The 21,816-nt window shown below is 40.5% G+C and overlaps 1 protein-coding gene across 1 annotated transcript in view; it reads left to right on the forward strand.

The window, feature by feature from the left end:
* Positions 1–21,816, forward strand: part of socs5b (suppressor of cytokine signaling 5b) — a 51,823-nt gene extending 30,007 nt beyond the window's left edge. The window contains exon 4 of the transcript XR_013809738.1: positions 21,747–21,816. The gene's annotated coding sequence lies outside the window, so the exon portion shown is untranslated. The remainder of the gene's footprint in view (positions 1–21,746) is intronic.

Consider the following 21,816-nt stretch of genomic DNA (forward strand, 5'->3'; position numbering starts at 1 on the left):
AGCAATGACACAGCCCGCCTATGAAAAGCAAGTTGTTGCACAAGAGGAAGCGCTTGACTATCAATGCAAATAGATGCTCACAAACAAGTTGCACAAGCAAAGAAGACATAACCAGAGGGTTGTGGAGGAACGTTATTTGTGATGTGGAGAAAAAAATGAACGTTATAGTGTATACTGAAAAATATCTAGGCCTACTAGAAACCATGAACTCATTAGTAACATTTTGCTTGATTAAAGGCATGATAAGGAACAATATAAGATCTTATAAGACATATATTTATTATAACTGTTTTTTATAATGATTAAGTTGTTGGGCCAACCCAGTCTCACGGCATTTTGTGTTATAGTCACCGAATTAATTTAATCTATTGATTCGTGTTCACCAACACGATCTTCGCATTTTTTTCGTGTCACACAGAACGATTTTAAAAGCAATGTATTTATATTGGTAGTAGTTTTCGTGCCTGCATCAAGTCTTTTTGTCCAGTCGGGTCTTGAAATACCAGAAGCTGTGTGGTTCATACAAAAATGTTCTTACTCAATATCTTACTCTAAGCCTAACCCTATCCCTTTTATTTTAAATTGTATAATGTCAGAGTTTTTTTGCTGTCCGCGAGGAAAAGAAATGGGCCTCAGAATATTGAAATCTGTATTTATTTGGTGCAGGCACGAAACATACTACCAATAGAAATACATTGCTTCTAACATCGTTCTGTGTCAGAATACTGAAATCTGTATTATTTAAAATCTGTTTTTCCTTTTAATTTATTATTATTTACATTGCTTTTAAAATCGTTCTGTGTGAGATGAAAAAAATTGCGAAATCGTGTTGGTGAACATGAATCAATAGATTCCTTTCGTGACTATAACACGAAATGCCGTTAGACTGTGTTGGTTGGGCATAAGCTACATGAACAAGAAATAGAATATCATTTTACTTTAGTGTTTGTATTTTTAACTTTAACTTTTAAAATACAAAGAGATACTGTAGCATCAAAAAAACTATGGCTTCAACATTATCTCAGCTCCTACAAATCTTACAGGTATTAGCCGCACATGCTAACGTTTGCAGCTAACATTAGAGCAGATAAACAGGTTTATTACGTTTCGTACACCTGTGCTTTGGTAATTAGGCATTGGAAAACATTGAAAAAATAAAACCTTCAACCAACCTCTCTTACAGCCCAATTCATCACCCTTTCATGCATGAATTATGAAAGCCTCACTCAGGATTTTTTTACCAAGTGTTTTTTTGCTCTTGGGGTATGAAAAACAAGATTTTAACTGAAATTTAGAAAAAAAAAGTGTTATATGTCCACTCAGGTGGACAGTATGCGTTGAAGTTTGAACTGATCTTGATTTAAGGCCAGTGTTCGATTTACCCATTTGTTTTCGGGGGAGCCCAATTTTTCAGTGCACATCCTGCTACTAAATATGTCACACGCACGCTCTGTTGACTGGCGCAGCAGTGCGGATGCGATCAATTGCTATAAAAACACTTCAATTTTTTATTTATTTATGAAAAGCCATGGATACCTTTCATTACACTCACTCCATCTTTTCTGTGTCCAGTTAAAAGGCAGGTCATGGACATCGTCAGGTTCGCTAGTGCAGGTGGCGCTGGCGGCTGTGGCCGTTGTTGAAGCCTCGGCTCCGCAACGGCAGGCCTCTCCCTCGGTATGGAGCTGTCAAACTCGACCGCTTACAGCCGGCCAACTAAAAGTGGTTCCGTTCACATTGTCATTTTTAGAGACTCCTTCGCTTCTTTGCTTGTGAATCCAAAAGCTGCGAGGCTTTGCTGTTTTTGTTTCGCCATATTTTTTATTACAAAGCCAGAGTTAAAAAAATATCAATATGAACATTTCAAATACCGCACCGTCATCGCCGCAGTAACCATAGCAACGTAGCGTAAAGAATGCAGCGCAGCCACGTACAGATGGCAACACCTAGAAATATTCACAAATATAAAACAAATAATCAGAAACTGTAATGAACAATGACTATTATTTATTTCAAGAACTTTTATTTACAGAAACTCAACATTTAGACCCTCGAGAAAAACGCGGGCAAAAATCCTTGATTATGCGGGCTAAATTCCTTGATTATGCGGGCTAAAATTGTTGATTATGCGATTAAACATGCGGGGTTTTTATGTGATTTTATGCGGTGAAATTGCGGGAAGTTGCGAAATATGCGGAAAGTTGCGAAATATGCTAAATACGCGGGGAAAAAGAATAACAATTTTTTTAAATATTGGGCTGTCTTATTTATTCTCTCTCACACACAACCTGTCACTAACGTTAAACCCCTTTACTATTCAATTAAACACATTCAATGTTTATTTATTGTAAAAGCAATTGGGCTATTTTAATCTCACACACACACACACACACACACACACACACACACACACACACACACCCCACACACACACACTTCTCCGCCTCATTCTGTTTTCATTTACTCGTTCGTTATCTGACCAGCTTCAATCTTGTAGGCTACTCACTTCGTTTCTTGTAGCCCTCGAAAAGGTTTTAAAGGTTGATGCTCACAGTCGATTTTCTCTTATGCTCCAACCAATATACAGTCTATGGCTCCAACATACAGTTGCACGGGGTGCAGAATAGTTCCCCCCCACTTTTTGCCCGGTCTTTAGTAGAAATGTTCGTCGGTAAATGAGATGGATTAGATTTTTTCATCTTGGTGTTTTCTCTATCGTGTGAGCTCCACACGTTCACTCTATACAGTGTTGTTTACATTCTGTGATGCGCGAGCTGATGACGTCACGTCAAGACGAGTTAACTTTTTTTTTCTCAACTTTGTGTGGAAAAATGCAGGGATTATGCGGCCTTTTGATAAATATGCGGCCTCTTAAAAATCTGCGCCATTTTGCTGATTATGCGGTAAATTCTGCAATCGCAGAATCGCGTTTTTGTGGAGGGTCTAAACATTTCTAATCTGTGTGACACAAATATGCATGATTTTTTTTTGGGCTCCCCCTATTTATCTAAAAGTCGGCCTTCAGGGGAGCTCCCCCCTCTTTTAGGGGAGCCAAGCTCCACCTGGCTCCCCCCCATTTCGAACAGTGTTTAAGGCCCAAAAAGATATTGCAAATGAAGTATTTTCAAGAAGAACAGTAGCAGTAACAGTATGAATTGTAGTTGAAATATAGCCCACAGTGATGCATGACGTCCACTTTAGTGGACAGGTGAATAATCATAATTTCCTGCAAACATAAAATCAATACTTTGACAATTTATGAATTATATGATTCCTTAGTTGTTACCTGATGTCACCAATATTGTTATACCTGCAGGGGGCGCTTTCCATAAACGGATTGGCAAGATATCGGCGAGTGATTCGGTCCATCTGGCCTTTTGTCATCCATCTTGGTTTAGAGCAGGGGTGGGGAACCTTTTTCCTCTCAAGGGCCATTTCAATTTTTTCAACATCCTCCGAGGGCCGTACAAATGATTGACCTCTGCTTAAAAATACTAAAATCACAGCCCATTCATTTCGCCTTTCTTTGATGCTGTGCAAAGAAAAAGCAACCTCTTAATCCAGATATCTTACCATCTCTCGCGCATGCATTCACGTGCACGGTTGTGGCATTACCACCAAAACAGAAAGATATGGACACAAGATGTGTGCAAATGTATTTAGTTTCCTATCCATGTGAACATGATTTAAGTGTGTGGGGGGGGGGGACCCAACCTCCTCTAGGGGTGTCCCATGCTCCCCCGGAAAGATTTTTTTTGTATATGTTGAAGTTAAAAGCATCAATCTGGTGCACTTTGAGAGCAACATTATGAGATCTATGGATACATCAACATCCATATGAAACAGAACTGTAAGCAGATTTTTCTTTATGGATATTTTACACATCACTCCCCTTTTAAACTGTATTCTTGTTTATTAATAACAACTTTCTTTTACTGTCATATAGTATTTTATACCTGTTTACTTTATTCTCTTGTTTTTTATAACTATAATGATCATATAAAGATGTGCCTTTACCTCACTGGTTGTAGAAAAAGCTTCTTGTATTCGTTAGCATAGCTAGCTAACCAGATGCTAATAACAAAGAAGTTATTGACTGTATGATCAGTATGACAGATGGATAGATCGCAACTGGGCTTACAACTAAAGGCACAGCCACGCAAAAAGTGCAGCATGTGTACGGCTCCTTATGGATACTGCAATTTGTGAAGTGCCGGAGCCGCGTTCTGGTGCTCTCTGTCAGGACTGCACCCCTGTCAGACGACACATATACCACGTGATGACACGTTAGGCTCGTGTTGTATTCAAGGACCCTGACCTTGGCCAGGAAAAACAGGCACTCGCTTGTTTAATTATTTTGCGGTCTTGATTTCTTTAATTTTTTTCTTTTTTGCGTGTGTTTATAAATTCCCTCGAGGGCCGTACCAAATGGTCTCGCGGGCCGTATACGGCCCGGAGGCCGGAGGTTCCCCACCCCTGGTTTAGAGAAATGTATCATGCACTTACACTGACTTTCCACTGAGTGGCAGTGTATGGGATGATGCAATAGGGTCCTATGTAGTGGCTGATGGTGCAACTATGCCATCAAAACCCATGCATATACAAGAAAACACCTTTTGAAAAGCTGTCCACTGTAGTAGCCTCTATGCGTAAAAGGGTTAATAAGTAGAGAAATCCAAAACTTGACCGACCTCCCATTGGTAGTGACGGCTGCTCAGCTAAGATTGGACCCAGGGGAGGATAGCATATGCTACATTTTCCAAAACAGGCAGCTAAAATGATCCATTGAAACAATAAACAGATAAAAAATGTCCTGTAGTTATTACTAGCCAGATATGTTTTTTACAGATTGACATATAAAAAATTCAGCAGAGGTTTTTAACAAACTCATAGCGTTAGCTTAATAAGCTAGCTAGCTACAACTAATGCAATCTGATAGTAGCAGTTGTCAGGCATATATGTCTAAAAGCAAGGGACCATTGTTTAAAAATTAGGACCCTCTGAATTGTAAACGGTAAGAAAGCATGACAGGCGTTGCAACTGCAACTAAGGCCAAACAAATAAAAACAAATTACAGTCGGCGAGCAATTATATCCCTTCTGTCGTTGCTTTAATTTGTCTGTGGATAATTTGATATAAGCACATTTTGAAGGGGTAAATTATACTACATATTTGCTATAGCTTAGAGTTGATTAAGTGTGTGCACAAGGTAAAGTAAGTATGCTGACCCCAGTTAAGTTGCAAATTGAGTCAAAGAGGTGTCAAGGGAGGAAACCAAGGTGAGGATAGAGATGCAGAAAGATAATTATACCTAGTCATTCTGTAGCTTCTCCAGGCCCTTTTCTTCTCCTACGGCAGGGTTGGAGGCAGAGTATCATGATTTTGTTTGGGGAGTGCCTTGAGGACCGAAGGGATTTGAGGAGCCAATAAATGGCCATCGGGGGGGGGGAGGAAAGAGGACACCACCAAGGGAGTCTGGAGCAGGAGGAGGCATCCAGACAACAGCTCTGCAAATCTACCGGCCCTCCCTGCCAAACAGCTGAACCTCGAAAACCTCACGAAGGGCAAGCTGCCACACGCCACCATTATCTCAATCACTCTACAATAAAAACTGACATTTTCATGGAAGTGCAACAGAAAAAGCAAAAAATAAAATATTTGTTCAATTATGTTTAAAGCTACAGCCCTATAAGTTATATGTTTTATTATATTTGAGGTTGCAGGACTCAACGGTGCATTGTGAAAATGCTGAACTGGACGTCTTTGCTGTGCCAAGGACAACCTGTCCAGTTCAAACCTAGCATTCTTGGCTTTATATCCGTGGCTGGGAAAGACGAGATTCCCACGGCGCAGGGTAATATGACGGCCTAGATGAGTTGAATGTAATTAGAGATCACAGAGTAATGCTGCAGGCACATGGACACTGAGAGGGTGGTGCTGCATACCGCACTGCGTGCTGAGTCATAATGGCTGCAGTAGTTCCCAATTCACTCTGTGGACTGACCCAGTGGTCAGAAATACAGACCGATTGCATTTGGATGAACAGTCATACTTTTCTGCAGAAACCTTTTGTTCTGTCCAAGTTTAAGACACTATAAAATAGACTGAAGGATACAAGTTTTCAAAGGACCAATCAGAAAGAACTGACAAGTGTTACCACACCATGACATACTTAAATATGTTAATCAAATCAGCTGTATTTGATCAGCCTCATGTTACATTATGCTGCATTCAGGTCATAGGGGAAAGGGGTAATGATGAGAAAGACACAAATGCCAACGGGACGTCTCAAGGTGGCCTGGGTTACAATACAAATATGTAATACTTTCCTTTTTTTCAGGATTGATTTTGGATGGATCATGGTTGTGCAAACATTGCATCATCAACACTGAAAATAACATTATCTAAGATGTTGCAAGGGGGTTATTATTGATTGGGTTCCTATAGCTATAGTTTGTTTTGTCCCTATTTCTGAATTAACAATACTTTGACGTCAGAAAAATCAAAAGGGGGGGTTGGAAGCCGTTAGAAGCCATAAAGGGTGACATACCTGTGGCAGAGCACACCAGGGAGTTGTGGGCATACTCAACCCATGGCAGATGAAGAGACCATGAGGCCGGGTTTTGAGAGGCAACACAACGAAGAGCCGTTCCCAAGTCCTGATTAGCCCGCTCTGTCTGGCCATTGGTCTGGGGATGGTACCCAGAGGACAAACTGGCCGACGCCCCCAATGCCTGGCAAAAGGCCCTCCATACTTGGGAGGAAAACTGCGGACCCCTGTCTGATACAATATCTTGAGGGATACCATGCAGCCTAAAAACATGCTGGGTGAGAAGAGTGGCAGTCTCGAGGGCAGAAGGTAATTTAGGCAGGGGGACAAAGTGCACAGCCTTAGAAAAACGGTCAACGATGGTCAGAATAGTGTCGTTCCCGTCTGATGGTGGGAGACCAGTCACATAATCCACAGCAATGTGGGAACAGGGCCGGTGGGGAATGGGAAGGGGGGCGAAGAAGACGAGCGGGGGCCTGATGTGAAGCCTTGTTGCGGGCACAGACGGAACAGGCTGAGACATACTCCTTAGTGTCTGCGGACATAGTGGGCCACCAGAAGCGTTGTTGAAGTAGGGCCAGGGTCAGATGAAATCCTGGATGGCAGGCAACTTTGGACGCGTGTCCTCACTGGAGCACTGGAGATCTAGCATCGGGGGGAACGAACAGCCGGTCTGGTGGACAATCCTGAGCCGCTGGATGGTCCTCCTGGGCCTCCTGGACCACCCTTTCAATCTCCCATCTAGCTGCTCCTACGACACAGGAAGATGGCAGAATGGTTACATCTGTTGAATCCTCCACTGGGGAGGCGAACTGCCGGGACAAGGCGTCAGCCTTCACATTCCTGGAGCAAGGCCGGTAGGTCAAGGTAAAGTTGAACCGTCCCAGGAAGAGAGCCCACCGAGCCTGGCGTGAGTTGAGCCTGCGTGCAGAGCGAAGGTAAGACAAATTCTTATGGTCAGTCCATACTATAAAAGGATGGGTGGCTCCCTCCAGCCAGTGCCTCCATTCTTGAAGGACCAGAACCACTGCCAGCAACTCCCGATTACCAACGTCGTAATTCCTCTCAGCAGGGATCAGCCAACGAGAGAAGAACGCACAAGGGTGGAGCTTCTGGTCTGAGGGGGAACGCTGGGATAATACTGCCCCCTCTCCAGAATCAGAGGCATCCACCTCCACCACAAACTGGACCCCTGGATCAGAATGAGAGAGCACAGGAGCAGTGGAAAACAAACATTTCAGTTTTACAAAAGCTACCTCAGCTGCAGGAGACCACTCAAAAGGCAACTTGACAGAAGTTAGTTTAGTCAGAGGTATTGCTACCCTACTATAGTCCCGAATAAATCTCCTATAAAAGTTGGCAAAGCCCAGAAACCTATGCAACTGCTTCCTGTTAGAGGGAGTGGGCCACTCGGTCACTGCTTGGACCTTGGCGGGGTCAGTCCTTAATTGTCCTTTGTCGACGATAAAACCCAGGAAACTCACAGAAGAGGCATGAAACTCGCACTTCTCAGCCTTCACATACATTCTGTTCTCAAGAAGTCTCTGTAGTACCAGCCTTACATGCTGGACATGCTCCTGAGGAGTGTGAGAGAAGATCAGGATGTCATCAAGGTACACAAAAACAAACCTGTTTAACATGTCAAGCAAGACATCATTAATCATAGCTTGAAAAACGCCTGATGCATTCGTTAACCCAAAAGGTATTCCAAAATACTCAAAATGTCCCCGGGGAGTATTGAATGCAGTCTTCCACTCATCCCCTTCCTTTATTCTCACCAAGTGGTATGCATTGCGAAGATCCAACTTAGTGAAGATGGTGGCTTCATGGAGGGGGACAAAGGCTGAGTCTATGAGTGGAAGGGGGTACTTGTTCTTGACTGTGATCTCATTTCGACCTCTGTAGTCTATGCAAGGGCGTAGGGTCTTATCCTTCTTGTCCACAAAAAATAAACCTGCGCCCATAGGCGATGAAGAGGGGCGAATGAGCCCAGCAGCGAGTGAGTCAGAGATGTAACTCTCCATGGCCTCCTTCTCTGGCCTGGAGATATTGTACAGTCTACTAGATGGAAAGGGGGTGCCAGGGAGCAAATCTATGGCACAGTCGTAGGGCCGGTGAGGTGGCAAGGATAGTGCGTGGTCCTTGCTGAAAACCTCCTTGACGTTGTGATATTCAGGGGGTACGGAGGTGAGATCAATGGGTTTGGGGGGTTCTGGTGCTCTAGTAACAGTGGGGGGTACAGCAGAGTGTAACAGCCCGTCCACACACAGGCATGAAAAAAATCTTGAAAAATCTTGATGCTGGGCATGTCTGAAGCTTGGCGATTTCAAGCGCCCAAGGCGACCAACAACCAATCAGGAATCTCCCAGGAATCTCCCGCCCGCCCCCGGCATACAAAGGATTAATGAAAACCAAATCCCTTTATCACTGTTAATTGCATACAAGGTTTTACATGTCACACTTTATATAATGAACATTTATGAGATTAATGTCTATGGTGCTATTTTATGCTAGATTCCATGCTGGCTAAATATACTGTCTATGCTTGCTAGCTGTCCATGTATTATATGTTATACTATATGTTATATATTATGCTTATACTTATTATATTATATATATTATATATATTATATATATTATTATATATTATTATTATATTATTATTATTATTATTATATTGATATATATATATATTATATATATTATATGTTATGCTACATTAATAGCTGTCCATTCAATGTTAAAACGAAGTAAACTGGATATAAACTCCCCAAACAGGTGGAAACCTACCAGTTTCACCAACTGTCTCTGCCACCTCCATCCATGCCTGGTTCCTCCGGTTTAGGTCCCGGTAGGTGAACAGAGAGCAGTCGTAAAGGACCGGGACATTTCCTACAGCGATGATTAATTTATCCTCCATTTTATGACATATGGAAAAGACCTGCGGTATCTGCATACACGCGGTTTGATTGACTAGCGCTTGTTCTGGCGGGATTTGCATAAACGGGATTTGATTGGCTGATTCCAGCTTCGAAAGCATCGGGAGCATCAAAAGTTAAACATTGCTCAACTTTTGATGCTCACGATGCTTGCAAAGCCATGCTCCGCTCCCCACAATGCAGTTCGGCAAAGATTAAAAATCTTCTACGTCACCCCATTGAAGTGAATGGGCGAAGCTTTGAAAGATTTTTTTCATGCCTGTGTGTGGACGGGCCATAAGCAATGTGAGTGACAGAATAGACTCCAGTTAACGATAGACGAGTTGGCCCAATCTATGTGAGGGTTATGGAACTTCAACCACGGAAAAAACTTAAAACGAGTGGCGACATGGGTGAGGGGATAAGGTACAGGGAGATCATCTCGTGATGGTTACCAGAGAGCTTGAGGGAAACTGGAGCAGTACGGTGGGTGACTTGGGCTAGGAGTCTCCCATTTGAGGCAAACACATCTTTAGGTTCTAGAAGAGGCTGAAAGGGGAGTAGGGCTGGGCGATATGGTCTCTAAATGATATCGCGATATTTACTGACTATATCACGATATACGATATATATCGCGATATTCTGAAATGTCCTCTAAAACACATACATTTGTTTTATTTAACCCCTTGATGTTTACAGTCACGCCAGTATGATGATTCTAGTAGTCCCTGCAACATATGTCTGCATTAAAAAAATCGACTAATAATGAAGAAAATTAACACATTTGTTGCAATAGTAATTTATGCACTAACTACATTACTACTTGTATCACTATCAGTTCTTCCTCATTTTCCTCAATTGTTCATATTTGGTTTATTAAAATAATGATATTGTGGTCATTGTTCAAAAATGTCTGCTATTATTATGAGTAGTATTATTATTATTAGTATAATGCGCTTTCTGTCTTCCTGTCATTATCAGGAGTTAGACATTTAATGGCTATGTATTAGATTAGATTAGAACCTTCATTCTCCTAACCTGCTGGGACATTTCCCTATCGCCAATACCTTTTATATTTTCTACTCTTCACTTACTTGTCAGCATAGGTCGGCATTGATGTACACAGCCGACAGAAGACCTTGTTTATATTGGCATCATATTGAGAGGTGCAGTGACGCGTCCTAAAACCAGGAAGTAAGCTGCTGGTTCCCTCGACAAAAAAGCAATGGGATTTCTCCACAGGGTTTTGGAAAATAGCTGGAAATAAGGTCTGTGGAAAACAAACCTGTTTGATAAATGCACAGCAAACAGCTGTTTACTTTTCACCCAACAACGACAACCGCCTCACGAAACGCTATGTTGTAGCGTTAATAAACGAAACAATTTAACAACAGTGCTTGTCAAAATACCTATACCACAGGACAATTTTATTTTTTTTAAGCAATATTTTTAGTGGCCCGAGCGGGCAAGTGGAAAGTACGTTATGCTGGCCCGGGGTTTCTAAATAGTGCTTCCGAGCCAGCGGGCCATTTATAATGTCGAGCCCTGCTCTCTGTCACTGTGCATGTGTGTAATGTTTGTGTGCAAGTTAGACGGGGCCTGCTTGTGTGCCTGCGTGTGTGACTGTTTCTATGAGGGAGAAAGGAAAGCTCATTTTGTCCGCGGCGGGAAATTGATTTGACAACATAATACTCGATGTTCACGATGTGGTCATTTGCGACATCGCATGTAGTGGAATCCACGTTGTATCGTGTAAACTCGATATATCGCCCAGCCCTAAAGGGGAGTTTAGACTTCATCACAAAGTCAGAGTCAATGAAACTGTCATCCGCACCAGAATCTATCAAGACCTGAAGCGGAAAAGAAGCCTGAAACCAATAAATAGTTCCTTTGACTGGGATGCGGTTGGAGGAGGCTGAGTGGATAGAGGTACGGCTCATCAGTGCTCCCCCTGTCGCTGATGAGCCAGGTCTTTTGGCCGAGAAGGACAACCGGCACTGAAGTGACCTGCCTGGCCACAGTAAAGGCAGAGTCTCTGATGAAGACGGCGTTGACATTCAGATTGGGCAAGCGTCATCCTTCCCAGCTGCATGGGCTCCTCCATAAGGAAGGGAGAGACCTGGGTAGCTGGAGAAGCTCTGGAAGGCCAGGAGTCAGGAGGATGAGAAGGTCCAGGGAACGCAGGCCATCTAGGAAACTTGGACTGAGGGGGAAGGGAGGTGGAGCTATGCTTTCCTGATCTCTCCCCACGCCTCTTGCGGAGGCGGTTATCTAATCGTGTCGCTAGATAAATCAACTCCTCTAAAGAGGAGGTTTCATCCCTGGCAGCTAGTTCATCCTTTAAATCATCATTTAGCCCCTTACAAAAAATTACCAGCAAGGCCATGTCATCCCAACCGCTCTCAGCTGCAAGAATGTAGAAATCAATAGCAAAATTAGCTACAGAGCCTGAACCCTGGTGGAGTGAAAGGAGTCTTTTACCTGCCTCCTTCCCCCTCACTGGATGATCAAAAACCTTACGCATCTCTGCAGTAAATGACGGCAGAGACTGACTGATAGGCGAGTTGCTGTTAGATATGGCAAGGGCCCATGCTGCTGCTTTATCACTCAGTAGGCTCATAATAAAAGCAACCCTAGATCTATCAGTGGAATAAGTGAATGGTTGTTGTTCAAACACAAGACTACACTGGTGTAAGAACTGACCACAAGACCCTAAATCAGGGGTCGGCAACCCGCGGCCCACGGTCCGCATGCAGCCCACGGGCCGCATGCAGCCCTTTAAGCCCTCTGCTCTGGCTCCTTTGAGCTTAGACAAAAATAAGGAGAAAATAAAAGTATTTGTAGGACTATTTATATTTTGTTGCATGGTTGAAAATGTTTCGTATTTTGTATTTCGAGGTGATACTGTGACACATAAATAAAAAACAAAACGGTTTTAATTAGGTCAACTAAAATATACGTCACATCCTGCTACGGTCCAGCGCTAGCGCCTTTTCTTGGAGGCGAATAACCTGACCCCTGGCTCGATGAGCGAACTATGGATAAATTAAAGAAAAGTACCGGAGGAACACAGGATTTAATTATGCGTGGACAGAGTTATATGCTTTCACCGCAAACGATGCCGGTTTACCGGTATGTTTGATATGTAGAGAGAAGTTGTCAACGGTGCTGCAGCCTTTACGTATCGAGGAACAACACGGGAGAGGAAAACAGCTGACAATCTTCAGTCGTAATTCAATAGGGTATGTAATTTATTTCAGAAAACACTTTTTGTTATATTTCATGGAATGCTCTTAACGTCCCGATAGCAATGAATATATTAAATGCTTTGACAATAAATACATACAAAAATTAATCTCTGGAAGCCGTAGTACTGTAAAAAGCACGACCAATCATCTGAACCGGCCCGGCTAAAGTAACTGGATGGCCTATCTGCCTGTCAGCCTTCCATCTGTGCACAAACGTATCTCGTGCCCTCATTGATGATGCGTGTTCGTGTGTGTTGGAGGAGGGACTCTGTAAGAAAGTCTGAAGGAAGAGGCAGATTTTTTCCGGTTGTGTATTTTCAAATTCTAGCGCATTCAAGCTGGTTTCTCCATTCTTACCTACCCTACCTTTAACTATTTTTAGGGTGCAGCTATATGTTTTATTTATTTCAAAGTGGCCCCATTTTAATAATATTTTTTTTTCCTTCAAATGTGCAGAGGACTCCCCAAGTGATGTGTTTAATTTATTTTAAAGTAGGCCTGTGTATTATTTTTAATTCTCCTTATAGGAGTCCTTTGTTTCTTATTAGAGGTTAACAGTTTTATATAACGTAATAAATAGCCTAATAAATGCAAAAAACTGTAGTTTTTGTCTGATATAACAATAAATACAACTTTATTAGCTATCAAGCTATGAAATATGTTTTGCGGCTCCAGACAAAAATATTTGGGGGAAAAAGGAGCAAAATGGCTCTTTTGGTCAAAAAGGTTGCAGACCCCTGCCCTAACTCCTTCGAATACCTGACGGGTGTGGGGATAAAGGGCTCACGAGGATTGCAGGGCTGTCGTTCCGGATCCGCTTGAGGTGGAGGAGCAGGGTCTGGAGCTTGAGCAGTGGCAGGCAGCGGGAGCGTGGAGAGATGTGCTGCGACCTGAACCATATGGCCTCCGAGGTTCGTCACACCGGAGGTTAAATCCCGAATCGCTTCCATAACTTTCTGCAGGGCTCTGTCATGTTGCCCTATAATTACCCCTTGGGCAGCAAGCGCTTCCCTGAGTCTCTCATTCTCTGCGGGGTCCATGTGGACAGAGAATTCTGTGACGTTTGGATACTACTTGGACCCCAAAGCAGAGACTGACAAAAATAAAGTTTCAATGTGTTTAATAAAGGAAGGTAGTCCAAGGCAGATACTGACGACAGGGAGCTGGCTGGCTGCAGTAAGTCCAAAAACAAAGCTGAGGGAAAACGTTCCCGACAAAAACTCAAAAAAAGCTCCTCAAAAAACTGTGAAGTCAACAAAACAGACTCTGGGCTGCAGAAAGGCACTCCAGACCGTGGGACAGCATGTAATTCTCTGGCAGAGAAGTGAGGTTTGATCATGTGAGTGGGGACAGCATACTTGTCAACCTTCCCGATTTTCGCGGCAGATTCCCGATTTCATTGCCCTCTCCCGGTTTCCTCCCGGGGTCATATTTCTCCCGATTTCTGACAAAATCAGATTTACTCAGGACTGTTTCCACTCGGACTTTAATACAGCTACACCATTGTTTGGTTTCCATGGTAACAGATCTCTTTAGTAGCACGCGCAACTGAAAGTCTGAGAGGGTGAGGAAGATAGTCACAGAAAACAGAAGCGACTTACAATAAGTGCGTTCGACCAACAAGATACAAACTTGAAGAAAATAGAATCATATAAGTACAACAGGTTTCATAGAGCTAAAACATTTCAAGTGCTACTCAACTGGTTTTAGATAAGCCAGTCCTTTATTAGTATATAAGTGTTTTGTTAGAAATTCTTTGTTAGTAATTCTATCGCTCGAAGTGGAGTCGAAAGAGATTGAGTTTTCAGTCTGTGCCGGAAGATGTTTAGGCTTTCTGCTGTCCTGATGTCAATGGGGAGCTCATTCCACCATTTTGGAGCCAGGATAGCAAACGGACGTGTTTTTGCTGATGGGAACTTGGGTCCCCCTCGCGGTGCGGGTGCAGCGAGCCGTTTGGCTGATGCCTTTTATATAGTGACGCCTGTTGGCGCTTTGGTCAACTGCATGCTCACAAAGGCTTACACTGTGATGTACTATTTGCGCAGACGCAGGAGTGTACATGTGATGGAGTTGTGAGTTACTGAAATAATTTTTCACACCACACACACCGTTTGTAATTAGTCACTTCCGGCAATTGTCAAGTGGGCAGCCTGTCGTCCTCCAAAAGACAAACAAAAATAGGTTGATTGTTCAGCAGCTTATTATGACCTATAGTCACATTTTAAAGTGTAGCTCCTCTAGTGGTCGTGTAAGAAACAACAATTTGCGGCAATTGCAAATGTTCCCGAGGGTCGTATATTCACAAATAACCCTCTCTGGAAAATCCTATATTGCAGACTATCCAAAACTGGATTCGAATGGGTCCAGCTCCACCCCCCAGAACTACACATTCTGCCTAATTGTGTTTCGCAACATGTTCTATGGCACTTCTCTACTGGGAGTTGTAGTTTTAAAAGACGTTTTCGTATTTCCCATAATTAGAAGTTGCCAGTATTAAACTGTGTACACCCCTGGAGGTTTAGGGGATACGAAACACTCACATTTAAAACATATAATTAATAAATGGGTGAAAATTGCTTTTGTCCATAATGGGAAGCATTAATATATACCCACATGACAGCTAAGGTAAGAAGAGCTTTATTTAACAGCTGGTCTTATGTCTGTGACCCCTCCTGTTGTTAATTGATAAGCCTTGAAACATGCACTTGTCAAATTTTGCAAATATGGCAGTAGCCATCGATCATCTTAAGATAAGATAAGATGTATTTATTGATCCCAAGTTGGGAAATGTTTTTTTTACAGCAGCATGTACAACATGCAATTTATTGTTACTTTGTAATTCTATTCCACTACAATTCAGGGGTTAACCTGGTATTTTTACTCCACTACATTTATTTTACTTACTTTGCAGATTCTGATTAATGATGTGAAATATAAACAACCCTTAAATCAGACTGTAGTTACACCTGAATAAAATTCAGGGAAGGTGATTGTCAAGTGCCAAGATAAACTATGCAATATATTAGACGTTAAGTACTTTGTCAGGTTTAATATTTATCTGTAGATACCCCCAAAGTGTTTTTCTTATTAAAAAGAAGACCTTAACTTAAAGTATTCTTTAACGTTTGAATAAAGCCTTATTAGTTTGTCTGTTTTGCACATCCTCCTATTAATATCTTTGGAAGTCCTCCACTAGCTGTTTTATTGTAGAGATCACTACAGTATCTTCTTGATATTTTCTATTCTTTATTTATATCATTGACCTTTTACTTTCCCCCTATTTTGTATGTAGGCTACTCTTAATATTTAAATGTTTTCATCAAATATAACATATTCAATAACAAAAATTAAATAACGTGCTTTAACCACTAGGCGGTGCAGGTTAAAAAACGGTCAAGTTTACAGTGTTAACACAATAAATTATACTTTATGAAGATGTTACAAATAACACACAGCATACAATGCCATAATAACTTTTTATTATCAGTGTAGGACACTTATGTATGTATAACATCTGAAGATGTGTAGTTTTATTCATGTTTTCACATAATTGTACAGGATATTGCTATATTACTTCACATATTGTAGTTCTACACATTAATGTCTGAGGTATATCTGTCATTTAATGGTAAGCTATTGAAATTCTGATTCCATAGATGTATCTCCCATCACCCAAAACCCCTGACTATTCTCTCAACTCAGTATTTACATTCTTTAATTCAAAGAAAATCAGTAATATCTTTAGAAACTACTAGTCTCTTTCTATAAGCTCTGCACCGTTATGGTGTAAATATAATCTACCAATTGGATCAAATATAAAAGTCAGCCGAATTAATGTTGATACTGCAAGGAGACGTATTGCGTGAAGAGAAATTGAAGATATTGTTTAATTGCTGATATATTTATGATCCATGTCACATATTCAGTTTCGGCGGCATTTCTTACTGCGGTCAAGCCAGCCTCCACTCGGGAAAACCTAGTCAAGCCAGCCCACACGTGATATTGCGGTGCGCGAATATCCTATGCATTACGGTAGAGTCCTGGAAAAACTGCCTTCAAAATAAAAGCGCTTACTCGGTCAATAAAAAATACACCTAAATAACATACCAAACATATTAAATTAAGAAATATGTACTATATAATGTGATCAATAATTATTTAAAACAAACTACGTTACCACATTATAAATGAGTGAATGTAAAACTTAAGGAGTTTCAAAATAAAAGACCTTTGAAGTCTCATGTATGAGCTCTCATGCCTCTGTTTTTAGATAAGAGTAAAACAAAAACTCTCCTGTATCAAAGACTTATTTCACACCAGGGTGATAGCAGGACAACTCATCTAGTCACTCAGAGAAAATCAGGACAATCTGATATAGAACTTCAAAATAAAAGACCTTTGAAGTCTCATATATGAGCTATCACCCCGAAAAAATATTGGAAAACAGATAGTGTAAAATAGAAGAGAAATAAAGGTTAAACCAAAAATATCCATGTTCACTATAAAATAAGAGTATCTACATCTAAATGCACACTATAGAACAGACAAGAATACATTTTAAATTCTCAAAAGTATGCACCGCATGTACGATGTAAGTACAATGTAGCAGACGGATCAAACAATGTATGGTGCTGGGAGTTATCTGCTGGCCAGGGATGACGAGTTGTAGAGGGTTATTGCTTTAGAAATGTTTTTCTTTATGTAGTTATGTACACATGACAAAACACTTTTTAATCTTTTAATTTTTGAAAATAATGTGGGTGTGGAGTAACTCCAGTTCCTAGGATACAATATCTTCCATGAGCTGAAACTGACATAAAATGCATATTAATGTGCCAAGCATAGACTGTTTTTCCTAAGCCACTCCGCCTTATGTCCTATACCATTAGATATATTTTTAGGGGCACTGATATGATATGTTAACTTCCTATTCTTAAATACACTTGCAACATACAGTATGTGTTTTTGATACACTACACTTACAGCACAAGAACATTTACAATATTTTTAGTATCAGTGATAATAATATGAACCTGTCTACATCAAATGAATTGTTAAGCCTTCATCATTGCCTGTTTTGCCTCAAGCGCCTTGGGCCCATGGCAAGTTGTTGTGTCAGCTGTTTTAATGTTTCCTACTTAACAATTAAACAGAGGCAGAAATAAGAAAATTGGTGATGCGGCCTTCGTTAATTATGCCCCAAAGCTGTGGACACGATACCGTTAGACATCAGGGAAGCCTGCTCGGTCTAAATATTCAAGAAAAAGCTAAAGCTTTAGATAGCTACTTGGTTTTCTTTTATTATCCTGAATTTTGAATCTATTTTTTACTCAATGTCTATTCTATGCTAATTTTATTTATATTTGTATGTCTTTTAACCCTTTCATATGTGATATCAATGTTCTTGTTAACTGGATTTTATTCGACATCCATTTTTTTTATTAAACTCTATCTTATGAGACTGTGAAGCACTTTCTTCGGTATGAAAGGTGCAATACAAATAAAGGTTATTGTTAATATTATTATTATTATTCTACTCTAGATCAAGAAAAACATGTTCTGTCTTTTACTGGTCGCAGTGGGTGTCAGCGTATTCGTCTTGTATTTTATTTTTTATATTTGTGTGTTTTTGTATTTTTCCTTTTCTGAAATACAGAAAGGCTTTTAAATTGGAGTGGGTACAGATAGTCACAAGGCCCCATACTATACTTCTGAACTTCAATAACAGACATATATTTTTAAAAGTAATGTACTGCAAACATTTCCAATAATTCCCAATTACACCGTTTACTTGAATACTCTATTCTGATTTGTCAATTTGATCGGACATTTCAGAGGTTATTAAGACCGATTTTGAAATAATAATTAATAAAATAATTGGTCATCTTTCAATTTCATTATTTCACTTCTTTATAATATAATAATTACTTTATTGGGCAATATCGTGCATTTGAAAGTGAAACTTAAGCTTGCTCCGTTGCGGAGATATTCCCGCGAGAGTGCGGAACATTTTTCAATGCGCAGGAAATGGTAGCCAATGGTGTTAGGGCAACCACAGAGCTCATTTACACATGTAACAGCAAAACGGATTTAACAGGACCGGGGAGGCGACGGCCGTCACACTGACATATAGGCTACCATTGTATTTTCAAACTCTACATCAGATTGTCCTGATTTTCTCTGAGTGACTAGATGGGGTGTCCTGCTATCACCCTGAGGTGATATTAGTATTTGATACTGGAGGGTTTTTATTTTATTCTCATCTAAAAACAGAGGGATGATAGCTCATATATGAGACTTCAAAGGTCTTTTATTTTGAAACTCTACATCAGAATGTCCTGATTCTTTCTGAGTGACTAGTTGGGGTGTCCTGCTATCAGCCTGGAGTGAAATGAGTCTTTGATACTGGATAGTTTTTGTTTTATTCTTATCTAAAAAAAGAGGGATGATAGCTCATACAATATAGACTTCAAATGTCTTTTATTTTGAAACTCTACATCAGAATGTCCTGATTCTGTCTGTGACTAGTTGGGGTGTCCTGCTATCACCCTGGTGTGAAATAAGTCTTTGATACTGGAGAGTTTTTGTTTTATTCTTATCTAAAAACAGAGGCTTGATAGCTCATATATGAGACTTCAAAGGTATTTTATTTTGAAACTCCTTAAGTTTTACATTCAGTCATTTATAATGTGGTAGTTATACGTAGTTTGTTTTAAATAATTATTGATCACATGATATAGTACATATTTCTTAATTTAATATGTTTGGTATGTTATTTAGTTTTATTTGTTATTGACCGAGTAAGCACTTTTATTTTGAAGGCAGTTTTTCCAGGACCCTACCGTAATGCATAGGATATTCGCGCACCGCAATATCACGTGCGGGCGGGCTGGCTTGACTAGGTTTTCCCGGAGGCTGGCTTGACCGCAGTAATTTCTTCCAGTTTGTCCAAAGGTCTTCTAATCAGGGCTCTATAAATAACTACGTTAGATGTGTCATATTTAATGCAGCCGAACCGTGTATTACAATGCCGTTATGTGATGACTTTCAAAGAAAAAAGCAAGCACACTCGGAATAAAGTAAATAAATTAAAAAAAATCGGATTTCACATCGCATAAACACCATATCCCAACGTGCATTGCGGCTAAAACATCCAATCGTCGAGCTTCAATGATAGCTAAGGATTATGGGTAGTTCGATGTTTTAGCCTATCAAAACCTCTGAAAAAAAATGTGTCTGTCAGAATCAAAAGGGAAAAACCTATGGGAAAAACACAAAAGCAATGTACACAATTTAAACCAATTAATGTCGTGTAATTAACAAGGATAAACTGATGTTTTTTAGTGGATGAGTACTGCAGATATAGCTTTAAAATCATTTGCCAGGGAGGGGAATACGGTTTTATTCTGAAAACTTTGAGACCGGAAATACTGTTTTCACCCGGTGAGGGTTGACGCTAACTTTACATAGGGGGAAATACATAGACGTTCTCCTGGCGAGACCTCAAATAATCTTCGTAATATCTATCAAACTATAGATCCTACACATCCACTGGACCTGGATTCTAAAAGTACAATATACACTTCTTGTTAGAAATCTAATCAAAAAGCATTTTAATGGCCAAACTATACTACAATTTAGGATTTTCCAGAGAGGGTTATTTGTGAATATACGACCCTCCGGAGCGTTTGCAATTGCCGCAAATTGTTGTTACTTACACGACCACTAGAGATGCTAAACTTTAAAACGTGACTATGGGTCGTAATAAGCTGCTGAACAATCGACCTATTTGGTCGTGTGAGTTGGAGGACTTGTTGCAAGTGGGTGTGGTTTAGGTATACAGTAGTCCACCGTTTGGGTGCTGGGCTGGACAAAGAGGATGATTTGGTTCCTACCTTTTGTAGACTGTATGGCCTTGCTGTGATTGTTTGTCTATTTTTGTTATTACATTTGGTGGAACAATATCTTCAGTACAGACTGCTCATTGAGAACGAGTCACAAATGATATGAAGAACCAAACTTAGCCTCTCTGCAACTTAATTCAATGGTAGTTTTGTCGCTACAACCAGAATAACAAATAGCAAATATCTATTTTTATTAGCCCTAATGTGATAATTGAAACAGCTTCATTGACTGTAAGGGATAATGTGCAGCGACATCCCGCTTATTACATGGCCACATTCTCAACAAAGTAACGATATGACTCCCAGTATTAATTGAAATGCTTTTATGGATTTAGAAAATGATTTTATTGATTTAAAAAATAGTTGTATCATGTATTTATTTAAATTGACATGCATCCGCTAAGAAAAATAGTCCGTTGTTACTGTTTGAACTAACGTAGTAACGGCAGGAACTGCTTCGATAGCGTTTTTGAGGAGCTTTTTGATTACAGATTTGAAAACATCGCTGCTTGCTATAAAAGTAGCACAATTCATTATGTCAAACCCTTGAAAGTATCTACTGTAGATATCCCTGCTCTAAGCCAAAAGTAACTGGCAACTGAATATGTGTCGCCGTTTGATGTCTATGTCTGGACCGCTGCGTAAAAAGGAGGGTTTCTGCCCGTTAGTTCTCCGCTGTTTTCTTGTCGCTCTTGTCTTGTCAATTAGAAAATCAAACTGCATGCAGTTTGCTTTTCGGCCAAACTGTATACAGTTCAATCGAATGGACTTCTTTGTGCAGATGTGAGCGTCCTTAACAACGGTCAATAAATCCTTGACAGCGGTCTGTCTGTTCTGGATTAACAACGTGTCACGTGTTCTGAATTGACCAATCAGAATCGAGTATTCAACTAAACCATGTAATAATTAGTTGATAATCCAGCAAAGGAAGCCTTCTGATTCATCAACACGGCTGGACTGTGAACTTCAAACTGTGGTGTATAAGTTCCTCCCTACAAGTAGCAACTGTTATATAATACATAGTAATTTGTTCTATTTTATTTATCAAAATATTGATTAGTGTAGCGTGCAATATTATTTTCATGTCAGTTTACAATAAATATAGACATGTATTTCCACTCACAAGTTAATTGCAGGCTCGGAGACATGAGCTGGTCTGGGAGCAGAACCAGTTGACATTGGCACGGCAGAACGGC

Source organism: Notothenia rossii (genome assembly GCF_949606895.1).
Source record: "Notothenia rossii genome assembly, chromosome: 6".
Lineage (NCBI taxonomy): Eukaryota > Metazoa > Chordata > Actinopteri > Perciformes > Nototheniidae > Notothenia > Notothenia rossii.